This window comes from Pteropus medius, unplaced genomic scaffold (assembly GCF_902729225.1).
Source record: "Pteropus medius unplaced genomic scaffold, Ma_sr-lr_union100, whole genome shotgun sequence".
NCBI classification, from domain to species: Eukaryota; Metazoa; Chordata; class Mammalia; order Chiroptera; family Pteropodidae; genus Pteropus; species Pteropus medius.
Window position 1 is genome coordinate 18088915 of NW_024349800.1, and position 18971 is coordinate 18107885.

Sequence of the window (18971 nt, forward strand, 5' to 3'; positions counted from 1 at the left end):
AAATCTTTTCCAGAAGAAGCTTCCCCCAAACGTTTTATCCAATGTTCTGCAGAGGATAGGATAACCCCAGGCACTGACCCCAATGAACAAAGTAATGCACTCAATATTTAGGGAGAAAAGAACGCTAATAATTCATATTCCCAGAGTTCAGCACATTTGATTATTTATTTCTATTATAAGGGGTTACATTAACAACTTATTAGCAACACACTATTAAGAATGTATGAGAAGACAATGCAGTAAGTGCCTAAATGTGAGGCTTTCAATTATTCAGTGATAAAGATGGGTTATGTAGATGTGTGGTTGGAACAGATTATACAGTTTGTATCAAACCACAGAGAACAGACAAAACTCTCATTTATCAACAAATCTGCTTTTAACTAATGATACAAGTTTTTTGTTTTTTGTTTTGTTTTGTTTTTTTTTAAGTGGAAAAAGCAATTACGTAAGTTTTGAAGCTTCTTACTGGAGAGAACTTCTCTATAGTTACTCCTCAAACAATCAGAAATATAAGAGCTACTCCTGTTTTATAAGAATAGTAAAATCCTGGGTACCACAGTTTGAATTCTAGCTCTCCTGGTGCATGAACTCTGTTCTCTACTCAGTTCTAGATATCAGTCTCCTGGTCCCAAATTATTTTCTTTCGGTGGATATTCAGTTGTTAATGAGCATCTGTTTGGAGATCATTAGTAAACTCCCAGTTCAGTGTAGTATGATTCACTACTTTTGCTTTCATACTTCTTGTGATAGTGCTGTTGAACAGAAAAAAAATGTTTTCCATTAATTTTTCCCTGATGAAACTGCATTTACATGTCTTGTGGGGTTTTATGTATTATAGTCCAAAGAACACTGTAAGATTTATTTTAGCCATCATGAAGAGAACACTCAATTTTCTCTTCTGTTTATTAAAGAATGTATGTACATATATTATTCTGCTTATTAGAGAATATAGCTCTACCAGAGTGGTTTTGAACCCAGTTAAATCTGAATATTCTAAACTGTTTCTTAAAATGTTTGTATTCCCCACAGTGCCTAGTGTACAGCAGACATTTCTGAACACATGTTGAAAAAAATATTGAAAACTGGTACTTGTTTGCTAGGGCTGGCATAACAAAGTAGTACAGACTGGGTGGCTTAAACAACAGAAATTTGTTTCTCATAGTTCTGAAGGTTAGAGGATCAAGGTACTGGCAATTTTGGTTTCTTCTGAGGCCTATCTCTTTCACTTGCAGGTGTCAACCTTTTCTCTGTGTCTTCACATGGTCTTTCCTATGTATGTGTGCATGTCTATGTCCTAATCTCCTCTTATAAGAGATATCAGTCATACTGGATTAGGGCCTACCTATATGACTTCAGTTATCTCTTTAAATGCCCTATCTCCAAATATAGTCACAGCCCAAAGTACTGGAGATTAAGCCTTCAACATGAATTTTGGAGGTATACAATTCAGCCCATCACATACATTTAGATTAGTCTTATACATTTTAACTCTTATCAAGTTTATATACTAAAAAAAAGCAAAAATAAGTACTTAAATTATTTTAAAATGAGACATAAATTATAGAATCACTCTTTTTTACCCGTTTGTTGGAAAATTATCTATATTAACTATAACTTAGTAGTTATTATAAGTTATATTAATATCTCCTCTTAGCAGAAGCAAATATTAATGAGGCTGATGAGATAAATTCAGCTTTCATCTTCCAATTCTTCATATAAATGGAATATAAAACTCTGAGTAAAATAAATTTGGGCGTTTTCATTGATATTTCTTTTATGAAGGGGAACACATCAATATTTGAGGCAAGAATTTGGAATTACAGTATGTTATATGTTATAACTATATTACCTTTATGGCATATTAATTAAATTATGAAATTACTTTGAGTGTAACATAAGTGAGGAAAAACCTTAGGGTGTTTTTCCACAAGACTACTGGTCTTTGTTGTAATTATAATTAAAGCCATTTCATTTATGTAAAAAATTTCTGCCTTGTAACAGATAAAAATCAAGGACACACTACACTTTGGAATTCTGATTTTTTTTATCCAGAAAATGATTAGGATCACTAGAAGATAATGTTATAATATATTGGGAATATGAAAAGAAGGGAAAGATTGTCTTCTTTATGAATTCTGTATGCAAAGATATGAATCATGTCATCTATAGAGAAAGCCTTCATATCAACTTTATAAAATATATAATATATTAATATATATATATTTGATATTGGGTTGAAGCTGTTTAACTTGGAGGTTAGTTATAGACTTTTTGTAGATGCCCTTTATTAGATTGAGAAAGTTTCTTTCTATTCTTGTTAGCTGAGATTTTTTTTAATCATATATAGATGTTGAATTTTGTCAAATGATTTTTTTTTGGCATTAATTGGTAATGATAATGTGGTGTTTTTATTTAGAGTGTTAGTATGGTGAATTACTATAATTGAATTTTGGTTACGGGACCAACCATCCCTACATTCTTGGGATAAAAAGCCCACTTGGTTGTGCTGTATGATTCTTTTTATATGTTGTTGGATCTTACTTACTAATATCTTGTTGAAGATTTTAGTGTCTATGTTTTTGAAGGTATGAGTCTGTAGTTTTCTTTTCCTATAGTGTCTTTGTCTGGATTTGGTATAAGACTAATGCTGGGCTTATAAAGTAAACTGGGAAGTGTTCTTTTCTATTTTCCAGAAGAGATTGTATAGAATTACTTTTATTCTTTAAATGTTTAGTAAAATTTTCTAGTGAAAAAAGCTAGGCTGGATATTTCTTTTTCAGAAGATCTTGAACTATGAATTCAATTTCTTAAATAGTAACAGGACTATTCAAGTTATGTATTTCTGCTTAGGTAAGTTTGGTAGTCTGTGGTTTTCAAGGAATTGGTCCTTTTTATCTTATGTACATATTAGTTATTAAATTTATGTGCACATAATTGTTTATAGGATTCCCTTATTAGGCTCTTATTGTCTATAGGATCTGTAGGTATATCCTCTCTTGCATTACTGATATTAGTATTTTCATGCCATGCACTCAGTCTTGCTAAGGTTTATCAATTTCACTTATTTTTTTTCAAAGAGCCAGCTTCTTTTTTTATGAATTAACTTTTTTTTATTTTTTAAATTTTAATTAGTTTCGAGTATACAGTACATTGGTTAGACATCTATATAGTTAGTAAAATGATCCCCTCAATTGCTCCCTCCCTCCCTCTCTTTTTTTTTTTTTGGTTTTATTGTCTTTCTTTATTGTTTTCCTATTTCCAACTTAATTGATTTCTGTTCTAATCTTTATTCTTTTCTTCATTCTTCTTGCTTTAGGTTTATTTTTCCCTTCCTTTGCTAGTTTCTAAATTGAAAACTTACATCATTGATTTGAAACTTTTCTTCCTTTCTAATATAAATATTTAATGCTATATATGTCCTAGTAAGCACTGCTTACCTACTGCCTCTTAATTTTAAGATTTACTACATAAGATGTTTAGTCCTTTGTCTTTCTTATATGTCATCAATATTTCTCCCAATTTGTCAGTTATGTTTTGTCTTCGTTTACAATTTTTTGTCATGCAAATTTGAAAAATTTTTTTATGTAATTCAATTATTTTCTTATTGTCTCTGATATTGAGTCACAATTAGGAAGTCTTTCATTACACCAAGGGTAAAGAGGAATTCACCCATGTTTTCTTTCAGTATTTTCATGATTTTTTAAATTTACATTTAAATTTTTTTGCTTCATATCCCAGTAATTTTGAGTTCTGCTAGTCTATAGGACTTAGTTCCAGGAGGGAACTCTTCCACCAGCAGACAAAATAGTGATTCTATCAAACCTCTTAGTATTTTCATGCTCTAAGGTTAATGGAAAACTCAACAACCCAAAATAAATAAATGAATGAATGAATAAAACAAGATTATTGAGAATATAGACTCTTCAGGAATTAAATTTTGGATTATTCCAACTGGTAAAGAGCCCCAGCCAGCTGATATTTTTCCTAAGAACAACGGAAATATGGAAAAGACATTAGAAGAAAAAAGTCATAGATATCAACTATAGCCGCATAGTCAATTACGGAAACAAGGTCTGTAGTAGCTTTGTATATTTTCTATTTGCTGGCTGAGTGTATGCATTTATTTGTATATATTAGTGATTTTCTCTCATTTATTATTTTACATACAAAATTTTGAAGATTAAATTTACAATTTAGCCTTAGAAAACAGATTATTCAGTGGGTCTATGGTTGAATTACAATACAGTAATTACAATAACTCTTGGAACTGTGTATCTCTCATTTTGGTAAGAGGGTGAGAACTTTTTCACATGCACAAAGAATAAGCACATCTCATGTCGGGTGGAAAACTTGAGCTGTTTCGTTGTTGAGTGGAAGTCTAAATTCATGTAGAAAAGTGTATACGGCAGCTGAGTAGCCAAAGGGTGGGCTATACAGTTATCAAATTATTGTCTCTCACTCCAAACCCACCATTCTTTGCCCTGCTTTGTGATACTGCAGCTGGACTCTAAACGTTTCACACTTCTTCCTTTAAGGGAATGTTAGGCTTCTCTGCCAGTAGGGGGCGCTGGTGTGGGCCATCAGGCAATAACAGGAAAAAGATACTTCTTTTTTAGATTCCAATTTTTAGATATTATTCAGAGCAGGATATTAGCAACTGGCTGTGCAGATTGACTTCAGCCATGCCCTAAGGCCATGATCTCCCAGAAGCCAAATCTGAGCAACTCTAGCCTGCCTACACCTTCTGGCAATGCTGTGTCACTTCTAGAGATCAGCTCCAGCCCACTCACAATCTCCCAGCAATGGTGGGCTCTTCTGCAAAACAGTGCTAGCCTATACTCTGGCTAGTTCTTCAGCCACAGGTAGGCTGTATGTTGCTATGGTAGCTTCTTCCTCTCTGAAGAGGTTAGACACTCAGCCTGGGGTCGGGGGCAGTCTTCTCCTGGTACTCGGTTCTTTTATTGTCTATGTTCTCACAGCCTACAGATAGTAGCTGCTTTTTTAACACTTGACATTTCAGGACTCATTTTGGTAGATGAGCACCTTCTACTACTTAGTAATTCTTTATATTGAACTTTTTCTTTTCAGATAACTGGCATGTTTTCTGTATCCTGGACCCTGACCCGTAAACCCTTTGAGAAGGAAATCATTTATTTATTTATTTATTTTACCAATTAGTCTTTTGCTGATTGGATTTGCTAGGAGAATAATCAGTGTACTAAATCAGATTGTATTTTGTTTTATAGTGTACTTTCTGTTCTCTAAGTTTCTGTGTCCAAAAAGAAGAGGATATGCTGTGAAACCTATTATCTATTATGACATACACAAATAGCAACCTTTATACTTGAGTGCGTTAAGGTTTCGTGAAGCATTGTTGTAAATAATTACCTAATGTCATGACATAATAGCTGAAGTAAAATTGATTATGGTTCATAAATTTTATTGGTTGGTACAAATGAATCAGCAGCAAGTTCACTAACTTTGCTCTTTTTAGGTTATTTTCAGAGCTATAAAAAGCCCATTGTAACTCTTGGTGGTTAGAGAAAAATGACATTCTTTTCTGCAGCAGATATTTTTAACAAAAGGATCCATGTCTGATCCCTGAAATCTAAATACGATGCCAAAAAATGTGGATGTTTTTTAAATATAAACCTTTAATATACATCAGTCAAGACAGAAACTGGCCTTTGGAGTTAGACCGAGGTCCCTATTTCCATTAAAGCAAGCTGCAAACTCCAGCTGATACAATGGGGAAGCTATTCTCAGACTTTAGCGTGTGCCAGGATCCCCTAGTGGGCTTGTTAAAATACAGCTTACTGGATCCCACCTGAGAGTTTCTGATTCACTAGCTCTGGGGCAGGGCCTGAGAATCTGTATTTATAACAAGTTCTCGTGTGATAATCATCTGGGGTCCACAATTTAAGAACCAGTGTTTTAGGGTAACTCTTCAGGACCTGCTTCCTCTGTCTCCTCCCCTTTCTCTCCTTCTTCTCATTTTTAATCCCAAATTGCACTTGCTATTATTATCTTGAGACCCATATGTTTGGTACTGTATTCTGCTTTTTTAAAAACATTTTTGAAACTTGGCACATTTTTTTCTTGTTCTTTCCTCAATCATCTGGCCTTAAAATCTCCCACTGCCATAGCCTTTCCATTACCTGCTTTTACCCCCGATATCATGTTATACTAGCTTCCATTGCAGCCCCTTAGCCAATGCCCCTCTTCTTCTTTCCTCCCCTCCCCCTCCTGTAAGCACACAGACACTCTCTGCTACTACCAGTTATGAATAGTAGGTTGTGGGATTTGGAGAGATTAGTTTCGAATGTGATCTTTTTGAGTTAAGCCATGCTGGGAACTAGAAAGACATGAAGCATTCTTCAATAATCCAATTTAGAATCTTCCTTGGGATCAACTGTTTTAGACTTTGTGGAATGATCTTATCTCTTCTGAACATTGTATAATCTTTTCCTCCTGCCCTGAATCCCTCTTTCACAGTTGCTCGAGCATCACTGATACCCATGCAAGTTCTTGTTTACACTGCTTTACCTTTTCACCCTGCCTTGTCCATCTACAATGTTCTATTTATCTCTGAGATTTATCTCAAGCATTGCCTTTTCTGAGAATCCTTCCCAGATGTCTTCTCCCTCAGGCATAGCTAATATGTAACTATGCTTTATGTCCCACTGGTGACATGGAACTTACCCAGATTAGGAGATTTCATCTTCTTTAGAGGATTGGCATGTTCTTTGAAAACTCTTCTTTAATTGTGGGTTTCTATTCTTTGCTAATATTCATTTCATGATAGTCCATCAAAAGATTGTTCTACTTGAGAGAAAACATTAGAACAGCATGGGAAATGAGAGAAGTGTGCTTTCACTGTGTCCTCAGCACACACCGGTTGCAACATTTCCTCTGTGTTTAGATTTGATATCACCTTCCTAACCACCATGGTGCCTGATGCTTTTCCTCACTTCCTTTTCATGACCTCATCTTTCTCTCTTGGCCCTAATTATTGATACTATTCCTCTGATACTAACCAGAGGAGCATATCTGCCTACATGCGTCCACTCTGAGTAAGCCCTATTGTTGTAGCCGCGAGCCCCCAATAGACACATGGACCACCAGAAACCAGTGAGTTATAGGAAACACACTCTTTATTCAGCCAGCTGGGGCTGCCAGGGGTACACAGACCCCAAATTAAGGAGACCCGAAATGTAGAGGTACAGGATTTTTAAGCCCTAAACTCATTCTGTCTGAACACAAAAGTCTATTTTTCTTCTATTTACTAACTGTCAACCCACAAGTCGGTTGTGCAAGTCGGGGTACAGAAGCAGAAAGCTTATTGTTAGAATGTTATGTTCCCATGGGTGATAACCTATGTTCCCATGGGTGATAGCCAAGCAGTAATTTTCCAGCCAGCACACTATTTCTGGGACCATGCTCTACAATGATGACTTAGTTTCATAGAAATTGGCTTTGAAGAAACCAAAAATGAGCATTCTGACATATTTGTCTTATATATTTTATTGTGTAATGTCTAGTGATAAAATTTCAGCAAAGAATAACAGAAGATATGAAGCTACGGCACCCTTTCTCAACTAGTTCTGTGGGAGAATTAGGCCTTATTGCACTATTGCATTAAGGCATCTATTGAATGCAGTGAATTAACTTCTTTGCTAGAGTGGTACTAGTTATGTAATCATCTTGGGAGAGTTGATAAAATTGTTGTTTAAATCATTTTCCCATGTTCTGTGGCACAGATGAGCAGAAAATGTGGCTTTTTGAGTCTCTTAGAGGATATGTGTTAGGGAAATGGCAATGGTTCTGTGATTGTCCAGGATAAGGTCCTGCCATGTCAGGGTAAAGTTGCCCATTGGAGAAAGGCAGACTTAAGCTTAAGCTTTAGAGTCCCTTACTTGCATAAGCCTTTTCTAAGGCCTTGGGAGAGACTATAGTTTTGCATTTGTCAGTTTTATTTCTTTTTAAGTAGGGTCTTCCTCCCAAATTGAGTTTCAGCCTCCACAAAACCTGGATCTGCTGCTGCTCTTATTTAAACCACATCCACCTGAAACTCCAGGATAATTACCTTAGATGGCTTCTAAAACTGTCTTAAGTAAACTATATTACATGCATTTCATCCAGGTCCTAGGTAGAGTTTTTCACTGTGTCATAGATGCCATCTTGTTACCTGGTCCATAGGTTATATGTGCAATGACACCACAATCATGCCTCATTGGCCTATGCAACAATGACTAGCCTGCAAACATGCACGAGGCATGGCAGGCCTGAATGGAACCTGCCACAAGTCCCAGCCTCAGGAGCTAGAACTTGCTCTTTGCCTTAATTTATTTACTTATTGTTTAAAAAAATTTTTTTTTTTGGTCACATATAACAGAAAAGGAAGGAAGAAAGGAGCGGGGAGGAAGGGAAGGAAGAAAGAAACAAGTTGCTATGTATGGTATTTAAAAAATAATCTAAATTCATCCTTTGGACATATTGCTGTCTATTGACATTGTCTTGTTATATGCTTTATATGCTACATAAAAAAGCATATGCTATATGCTTTATGTGCTATATATGATATGTGTATGTATAGATAATATTCCATTCAAAACTATATATATATATATAATTTAAATGTGAGATTACCAAAAAATTTCCTGACTCACATTGTTTCTTTTGATATCTCCCATTCATTTACACATATACTAAACCAATAACACTATAATGTAGAATATCTACTCAGTATTAGTGTGAATTATATAATGAGAAATATATTTCTTGAACTACATAGGAACCTTAAACTTTTTTCCTCTAATTTTTTTGAAATATTGTTTCTTAAATGTAGCAAAATTGATGTAATTTAGAGTTTAGATTTCCTAAAATTAGATTACACCCAGCTTTTCTCTCTAGACCTATGACAAACTCTAAAATAAAATTTAAGTTCTTTTAACACTTTCTTACATCATCTCCTGCCATTTCCACCTTCACACCTTATGTTCCAACAAAATTGAGCTGCTTAAAATTCTCTAATCCAGTTGGCTCCATGGTTGGTGATAGAAGTACATACACAAAGACATATCTTCCATTGCCCATCCACATGAGTTTCTCCACCTTATGGGAGGTTAAATTGCTAATGAGTATGCCAAGAATTCTAACATAAAATATTAGTAAGGAGATTTAAAATTTTGAAAGATGGATATTTCATTATGATGAGTTTTAAGCAATAACAATAAAACAAAGAAATAAATATACTGTAATTAAAATCTTTTTAAAAAATCACTTGGTATTGCAGAATAGTGCAAAAATCAGATGCTACAATCTGGCTTGCACTGGCAATCCTTGTCTTCCCGGAGAGGTATTGTATGTAAAGCTAAGGGTAAACAGATCCTAAATAAAATTCCTGGGATTGCAATTCTATTCCTTATTTTGGACACTTACTGATAGCATCTAATGGGAAATAAGATCCTCCTGCACTATTTTTTACCCACTATGGAAAGAAAATATTTTAACTGAGAAGCAGAATAGAAAGCCAATTTTATATAAATGGCGTTGAAAACAAAGTTATTGATTTTAGACTTGATTATAGCTTGTGTTCAAATAAATAAAAGGAGGCCTACAAGAGAAATGACAAAAATAAAATAAAATAAAATAAAAGGGGTTATTCCTGTCTCCTTAAAATGTCGCTAAAGACAAAAGACAATGAGTCACAAACCACCACAGCAGAGCTGAAAATCAGGGCAATTCCCCAGAACTCTGTGTGGGGAAGTGGGGGTGGAGTGTGTTACTACTTAGCAAACAAGCACCTGGCAACAGTGGGGCAGTGACTCAGGACAGTGACTCTTCTGAGGGAGGAAGTGGCTCAGCCACTGTTAGAAACAGGCTTCTGATCTGTGTCTGTATAATCAGTACATGCTAGCCTCTTTTGTCTTTGAAAGAAAGGGTCAGATTGTCCTTTATTCTCCTTAAACAACACTCCAGGTGCCCCTGATTTTTACATTAAATGCAGTTCTAGCTGTATAAAAATGTTGGCTAACCAGACGAAATGAAGGGTGAGGCTGTGATATTTGCCCTTGCCCAAACTGTTCTAGAGTTAGATTATTTTAAGAATAACAAAAGAGAGAGTGTGACTAATCTGAGGCTAATTTGACAGCTAGATAAAATGTAAAGGTTTTTGGCTGCTTGGTTGGTCTTTTAGGAAAGACTTAAAAACCGAAAAAACCCAATCAAACAAAAAACAAACAAACAAAAAGAACTACAAAGTGTAAATTTAGCCCAGTTAAAAGGAAGGGTCTTAAACAACAAAGAAACAGATGAAGTGTGTTGATCTCAATTATTATTGTGCATAATATTAAAACAAACTGAGCAAATAGCTATCATTTCTGTGAAGCACTGTGAATTATCTCTGAACCTAAGGAATCCTATAGCCAGAAAATTAGAAGACAAAATGAAATCTAAATTGGTCTTTTGGTATTGGTGAGAGCTCAGCAATGAGAAAATAGTCTATTTTGTTTGAAACCGTTTTCCATCCATTAGATTGTCTAATGCCTACTGTAACCTAATCTACATATTCGAGTTGTATCTGAATTCAAAAACACTTGTTCCATAGATGCAAACAAGGGCAGTCATGAAGCTACTTTGAGAAGTAAGAAGTCTAATCCTTAGGCGAGGGTGAAGTGGGTAAAAGGGATCAAATATGTGGTAGCTGAAGGAAACTGGACTCTGGGTGGTAATCACACAATAGAATATAGAGATGTCAAATTATAATGTACACCCAAAAATTATATAATTGTGTTAACCAATGTTACCCAAATAAACTTAAAAAAAAAGAAAGAAATCTGATCCTACGTTTCTCCTGGGTGATCTTAGAAAGTGTGTAAGTGTATTATTTCCTCATATTTCTCCAAAGAGAGTTGTCAACCATCTCTTCCTGACTTGATCTCCAAAAACTAATATCCTGCCTCATATATAACCTCCTCCAAGACATTGTACTCCAATGTTGAATGAACTCAAAAAGAATCTGGAGGCTTTCCTAGAAATAAATGATATTTATTCAAGAGTCTTGGAGTTTGCAAATGGGATACACAGCTAGGCAAACCCCCAGAAGAGTTCGAAGAAGAAAGCAAAGTTAAAAGTTCTTATAGTAAAAAGTACATTATTGAGAAGTATCAGTCCTGCATTCTTAGCCCAGGATTGGCCTAGGACAATTATCAAGTGGACAGATATCAGGCAGTCAGGATGATGGATGCCAGGTGGTCAGGAAGATGGGTGTCAGGAGATCTGGTCAGTCCCAGGCTGGGCTAGATAATGGATGTCTGATGGATGTATACATGAGTCTTTCACAGGGTAATCAGGAGGCCTGGAACATGAATCCTTCAGGGACTAATTAGAGGGTTACCTGGAGGTCCAAATGTATATCCAGGCATTGACACATGTATAGAGCATAAAGAAATAAGGACTCTTTGGATTTTACAAAACGGATTCCATAGGAGCTATGACAGTAATGTCAACTGGCACATAATGGGGACCCCCTTAGAGTGTAACTGGACCATCCCAAACCACAGAAACTTCACTGTTCTGGATAAGCCCCCATCTGCAGGAGGCTATAAGCATAAGGATCCCACCTTCTAAGATCCATATAAGCTGAACACCAGACAGATGATGCACAAGCCTGACCACATAGCATAATGGACAGGTGTGCTAGAGCCGAAAACTCTGACCTTCTGACCCATAATCATAGCCACTGGCTTGGAACCACTGAACAGCTGGTGCTGCCAGCCAACAGAGCTCGCTTTGGAGATGCTAAGGACTTTTATTCCTTTGCTCTGTCGTGTAAGACTTTGTACATTCCATGTTAACTTGTGTGGGTACCTGGTTGGTTTATCTGAAAATGTTCCTCTTAATAAACCTGGCATTGTGGAAAGACACAAATGTGTTCAAAAGTGTCATTTCGGTAGTTGCCTTCCTTGCTTGTAACAACACAGGACCGGAAATGTCAAAAAAGTTTAACTTTCTAGGCTAGTTAGAACAAAAATGGAGTCTTTCCACATGGCACAAACTTCATAATGTTAATAATTTTCACAGCTTGGTTGAAATGATTCTATTTTCTATATTCCTTATTTTAACTCTTTTCTCATCTAAAAAATAAAAACAAAAACAGAATGCCATAAAAAATGACAAAGAAGGATGTGGTTCCATAATGTAGCAGTTAGCACATCTGCTTTACATGCAGAAGGTCCTGGGTTCACGCCCCAGTGAAGCCACGGTCCATGATTACAAGTCACAGTGGCCAGAGTAGAGGAGCAGAAGCATGTAATCAGCCTTGCCACTAGCCCAAATGTCCTTGTGAAATGTCCTTGTGAAACTTAGAAAAAAACACTTTCTCACATTTTACTGCCATCTGCCAGAAAGCCACAAATCAATGATGACTACAATGTGAACAGAGCCTTCTAGAATCCTGTATAGCATAATCAGGTAACAGCTCTCCCAGTAACAGGAGATTAGGAAAGAACTAAAGAGGATTCAAGGGCTCAGAAGGATAACTTTTTCTATTTCATAACTTCCTTAGGATTATTAAGCAGATTCCTAGGAATATTTAGATGATTCTTTTCTCCTAAAGTAGGTGCTATAAAAATGGGATGTCTTATTCATTTCTACATAATTTCTATTAAAGAGCAAAGCTCATGATAAACAATGATAATTTCACAAATGATTGATGTATTAAAAATTATAAAATCTTAGCTTTTTAAAATTATAATTATTGGGGTGACATTGGTTAATAAAATCAGTTTCAAGTGTACAATTTAACAATATGTCATATGTATACTGCATTGTGTGTTCACCACCCAAAGCTAGATTTCCTTCGGTCACCAAATATTTGAACTCCTTTCCCCGTATCAACCTCCCCACTTCTCCTTTCCCTTTGGTAACCACTAATCCACTGTGTCCATGAGTTTCTCTTTGTTTATCATGTTTGTTTGTTGCTTTCAGTTGTATTTCCCACATATGAATGACATCATATGGTTCTCAACTTTTCTGACTTATTTCGCTTAGCACGATTATCTCAAGATTCATTCACGTTGTTGCAAACAGCAGTATTTCATCTTTTCTTATGGCTGAGTGATATTCCATTGTATATGTACCACAGCTTCTTTATCCAGTCATCTATCGTAGGAAACTTGGTTGCTTCCATGTCTTGGCCACTGTGAATAATAATGCTGCTATGACATTGGGGTGCATATATCTTTGCAGATAAATGTTTTCAGGTTTTTGGGTAAATATCCAGAAGAGGGATTGCTGGGTCTTATGGTAATTCTATTAGTTTTCTGAGGAACTTCCATACCGATTTCCATAGTGGTTGTGCCAATTTACACTCCCACCAGTATATGAAGGTTCGTTTTTCCTCACAATCTCAACACTTGCTATGACTTGTGCTGTTGATAATAGCCATTCTAATAGGTATGAGGTGGTATCTCATTGTGGTGTTGATTTGCATTTCCCCAATAGCTAGTGAAGTTGAGTATCTTTTCATGTCTGTTGGTCATTTGTATGTCTTCTTGGAAGAAGTGTCTGTTCAGGTCCTCCGTCCATTTCTTAATTGGATTTTATTTATTATTATTATTGTTGAGTTGTATGAATTATTGAGTTGTATGAATCTTTGCTTTGTTACTAGGATTATATTTCTTTCACCTTTGAGAAATTTAGAGCCAGGGCTCTTGTAACAGTCTTTTATTTCTTACATTAAATGTTGAGGTAACATTGGTTAATAACATTACATAAATTTCAGGTGTACAATATAATAATTCAATGTGTGTATACTTTATTGCATGCTCATCACCCAAAGTCCAGTTTTGAGTTCCAGTACCACTACTTTCTAGTTTGTGACCTTGAGCAAGTTACTTAACATTCCTGAGCTCAGTTTCTCCATATGAAAAATGGAGTATATACAATACCTACTTCATAAAGTTTTTATGAGGATTAAATAATGTTTAAAAAATATTTCAGAAATTAGTACACAGCAAACACTCAATAAGTTTTACTATTATTACTAATCCAAGCAATACCTCACCTTTATTAATTTTCACAATTAACAGTTCTATCAGTTAGGATTTACATTTGGTATCTAGTCACAAATCATAAGAATAACAGGATCTTTAACTGTTTTTCTCTCAGAAAAGAAGTTTGGGGGTGGTAGTCTAGATCTCATAGGGTGGCGCCGTAGTAATCAGAAACTAAACCTATTTTTATATTCCTATGAAAATCCATGCTTTTCATAGCCATGGCTTCTAGCTTAAAGGTTTTTCTCATGACCCAAGATGGCTGCTGAAGCTCCATCCACCATGTTTGAGTTTCAGGCAAGCAAGAGAAAGGAAAGACAGTAAAAAGAGTTCATGCAAGATGGGTATCTCTTTCTTAAGGAGACTTTCTGAATTCTGTGTCTAGCTTCAGTGGAGGTTGTAAAAGGAGTCTTTTAATTGGTCATATTGCTACCTGGAAAAAAAATCAAAGTTTTGTTATTAAGTAAGAAGACAATCAATATTGGTTTGACAGCTAGCCTTTCATAACTAAATCAGGACCCTAACACTGCCATCATAATGAAGGTTTTAATTGATCTAAGCAGTATTCCAAAATTATGATTTCTTTGTTTTTGCCCTGTGGTAAAGATATGCTTGCACCAGTGGAATGCAAGGTTCATTAAAGTTTGTGTGAAGATAATTCAAGATACAAAAGTAAAATTTATGAGTTCTGAAAATTATACAGGTTACCAGTCATTTATATCTTGCATTTCCCCTTGCCTTCAGGACAAATTTATACGGATAAATACATGTATTGTGTCATTGTGTATTATTCATGGATCATAGAGTAACTTTAAATTGGCATATAAAGGATAAAATCAGCCTATATATAAGGATGAACTCTTTTTTTGACCCAATCATTTAAAAATGGCAGCACTAATAACTAGCTTAATAAAATTATGGTTTTATAATTGACATTTTCCACCAACAATGTTCTAAGAACTGAGATATGGCATAAAATATGAAAAATGTACCTTTTCCTTTATAAATTATTACCTTTTATATAAAGGAGAAAGATAACTTAAGTAATGAAGACAAAGTTTTTGAGGAGGAAAAATTTTAATTATTTGTAAGAATTAAAGGTTAATAATCAACATAGAGACATCATTGCCTTAGAAGAATCTACCATGGTCAAGGCAGATGACCAACCATCTCGATTTGCCTGGGATGTTTCCAGTGTTAGCACTGAAAATCTCAAATCCTGGGAAACCTTTTGTTCTGGGCAAACCGGGACAGTTGGTTACCCTATTTTTTAAAGCTAATATCAAGGTAGCTGATTTAGGGTAATATAAGAGAAACGATTTTTTAAGATCTGGATAACAAAAACCTAACATATGATTCACTGATAGAAAACACTGATTCCTGGAGTCAGAGGTTAAGGTAGATGTGCCTGGAAGGAGGGCAGAAGCAGATAGGAAAAAGCAACTCAGCAGCTACAAGCTAATCAATCTTGCTTGAGTTTTTGCCATGTTATATATAAGCATGTGTTTATGGCCCTGTCAGCTGCTGACAGTACGTCTTGTTTGCAAAGAAACATTAAAAATCAAGAGGATTTTCATAGAAAACTTCAACCTTAACTTTAAGTATTAAGTCATAATCTATACATCTGATTTTTCTAGTTCTCATATAAGGTGCCAGATAATATACAAGATGTCTAGTTAAATGTGAATTTCAAATAACTAATAACTCTTTAGTTTAAGTATGTCACAAATATTGCATAAGTCATACTAAAAAATTATCCACTGTTTATCTTTAATTCAAATTTAGCTGGGGGGGGTGGTGTCTTGCATTTTTATTTGCTAAATCTGGAAACCCTCTAAGAAGAAAATCAGAATGTGCCCATTGGTACCAGTGTAAATACAATTTTTTTTCCTCAACAAGGCTCCCCGAGATAAAATAGCGCTTTTATCTTTCTCTTGTGAGCCTGCTCTCATCTACATGGTCCTTACTATTCATGAACCTTAGCCTTTACAGAAAGGGTACTGGGTGCTCACCACCTATTATCACTGAGAAAGAAGGAGGGGGTTCAAGGTAGAATTCCCTCAACCTTGTTCCTATCCCTTCTCTCTAACTGTCTGTGTCTCTGTTCCTATCCTTTCTTCTTTAGTTCCTGTCTCTGCACTGAGATCCTCCTTCTGTTGAAATCTTTTCCCTGCAAAATAGATTTCATGACCTTGGCTCCTCCAGCTTCTCCCCTCCTGCTGGTCTTCTTTCTTTCTTTGTCATGTGAACAGTCAAGGCTTTTTGATTTTTAACCAAAGGAGCCCTTCAGCCCTCTAACTGCCATCTTCTCTCCTTTTCTTTGACATTCAAACTCCTTGAGAAGAAGTCTGCACTGCTGGGTCCCACACCTAATTAAACTATGGCATTACCTGGGAAATTTTATTGAAATATTGGTCCCACTTACTAAATCCTGGGGTGGGACCCTCACCAGATCTAGCCAATTCTAACTCTTCCATATCTCTGGGCTCTAGTTCTGCCTCTGTGTGACCATAGTCCCTGTTTTGGTCCAGGTAAGTGTGACTATCACTTTCCTTCAGTTGCCCTAAGTACCTCAAACCTCCTGAATACACTTTCACCTAATCCTTGTCATATTCCTCATTTGAGTTTTTAACTGACTTTCTTTTGCCTTCAGGATAAAATCCAAATTTCTTAGCATGCCAAGTAGAATTCTTAAGTATGTGGCCACTTCTAACCATGCAGCCCAATTGCTCGTCACTCTTCTCCCCAAGAATACTTAACTGCCTGTAATTTCTCCAGGCACCGTACATTCTTTTTCCTGGGTTTTACTTGTGCATCTTCAGAGCTCCTCCTGCCTGGAACTCATTTAGCCTACTTCCTAATCTCATTCATCCTTATTTTTTAAGATAAAAAAATTACCTGTATACCTGTCTGTCCTTGCTACAGATTCTGAGATCCTTGAAGACAGGCAAGGTGTCTGATTCATCATGTGACTGCACAATATACCACAATGGCGTAAGATGTTTTTGTAGGCACTTTGTAAAAGAAAAAAATACCTGTATGAATTACTGGATCATTGAATTAAAAACATTAAAAAGCCAACAAGTTATTTCCCATGGAAGGTATGTTAGAATGCAAATTAAAATTTCAAAAGACTTAGAAAGTATAAGTATATAAGTGACTTAGAAATTTCAAAAGACTTAGAAACTTAGAAAACTTATTGAAACTTATTAAACTTAGAAATGGACAGGATCTCAGAGTTCATATAGCCTATTTTATATATTTAGAGATTAAAAAAATTAAAAATAAAATTAACTCAAATTTACTTCATCAGAATCAACTGGGTTTATATTCAGCTATGTTTCCTGTTCTTATTTGTTATCTGTATCCTTGATTCTTTGGCCTTTCCTTTGATTATCTTTCTCTTTACTATAAAATCCTACGATGGCTATCAAATTTCCTAATGCATCCAGTAAATTCAACTAGTAACTCCAATCCAAATGACAGTATGTTTTCTCTTTTCATCCCTATATCTGAATCTCTGTGCTAAATTGATCGAAGGTTTCACAATCCATTCTCTATCTCTTCTGGCCTGTGAATAGGATGTTTTAGAGAAGCAAAACAACTTATTTTGATCCACCAGTGCAGGTATTTATCATCAACTTTTTATGTTTTCCTTACATTTGTACTATTAATAAATTTTTCCATATTAACTAGAAATTGGAAAATCTCTAAGCAAAAACGAGTTCCTATATAATACTGTCCTTCAAGATATACAGGAGTCACTTATATACTTGTTTATGCTAGATTCACAAATACATATGCAAAATATTTATTAATCTATCTTGTCTCTGTATGCAAATAGCATAGTGTAGCGTGTTCACTTGTTTTTCTTCCAAATTTTTTATTGCAGTTAAATACACATAACAAAATTTACCATCACAACCATTTTTAAGTGTATGGTTTACTGGGATTAAGTTCGTTTATATTGTTGTGCAATCATCACCACCATCCATCTCTGGAATTCTCATCTTGCAAAACTGAACCTCTATGCTGTTAAATAATAACTCCCCATTTTATCCTTCCACAGTCTCTGACAACCACCATTCTACTTTCTGTCTTTATGATGTTGACTACTCTAACTACCCATGTACATGAAGTTGTACAGTATTTGTCTTTTGTGTCTGGCTTACTTTGCTTAGCACAATGTCCACAATGCTCACCTATGCTGTAGCATATGTCATAATTTCCTTTCTTTTTAAGGTATGCAATATTCCATTGTATGTATATATCACATTTTGTTTATATGTCCACCTATCATGGACACTTGGGTTGCTTCCATGTTTTAGCTATTTGGAATAATGCTCCCTGAACATGGGTATACAAATATCTCTTTAAGACCCTGCTTTCAATTCTTTTGAGTATATATCCAGAAAAGGAATTGTCGAATCAAATGGTAATTCTATTTTTAATTTTTTGAAGAACCATCATATTACTTTCCATAGCAGCTATATCATTTCATATTCCCACCAAAAGTACAGACGTGTTCCAATTTCTTCACATCTTCACCAACACTTATTTTCTGTTTTTTGATAGTAGCCTTTCTAATGGATATGAGGAAGTAATTTGTTTACCTTATTAGGATTATTTGGCCTACTTTGAATAATTTGATAGCTTAAGTATTTTTTGTTTCTATTGATTATTTTTTAAGTTCATTTATGAAGCTTTGTTTTGTTGTGAGCAAATAGTTAGTAAAACATACTACTCTCATTTCCTGAATATTGATCTATAGTGCTTCTGATACAAAATGATCAGTAACCTTGAATTGATGACAATATCACATGTGCTTCTCAAACTTGAAATCTGATGTAAAAATCAGAAAAACTAACTGACTCTTTTTGTTTGTTTAATGACTATTTATTTGATAATATTAAG

General features: G+C 35.2%; 1 pseudogene; it reads right to left on the reverse strand.

The window, feature by feature from the left end:
• Positions 1–18971, reverse strand: part of LOC120621553 (60S ribosomal protein L4-like) — a 40875-nt pseudogene that overhangs the window by 11527 nt on the left and 10377 nt on the right.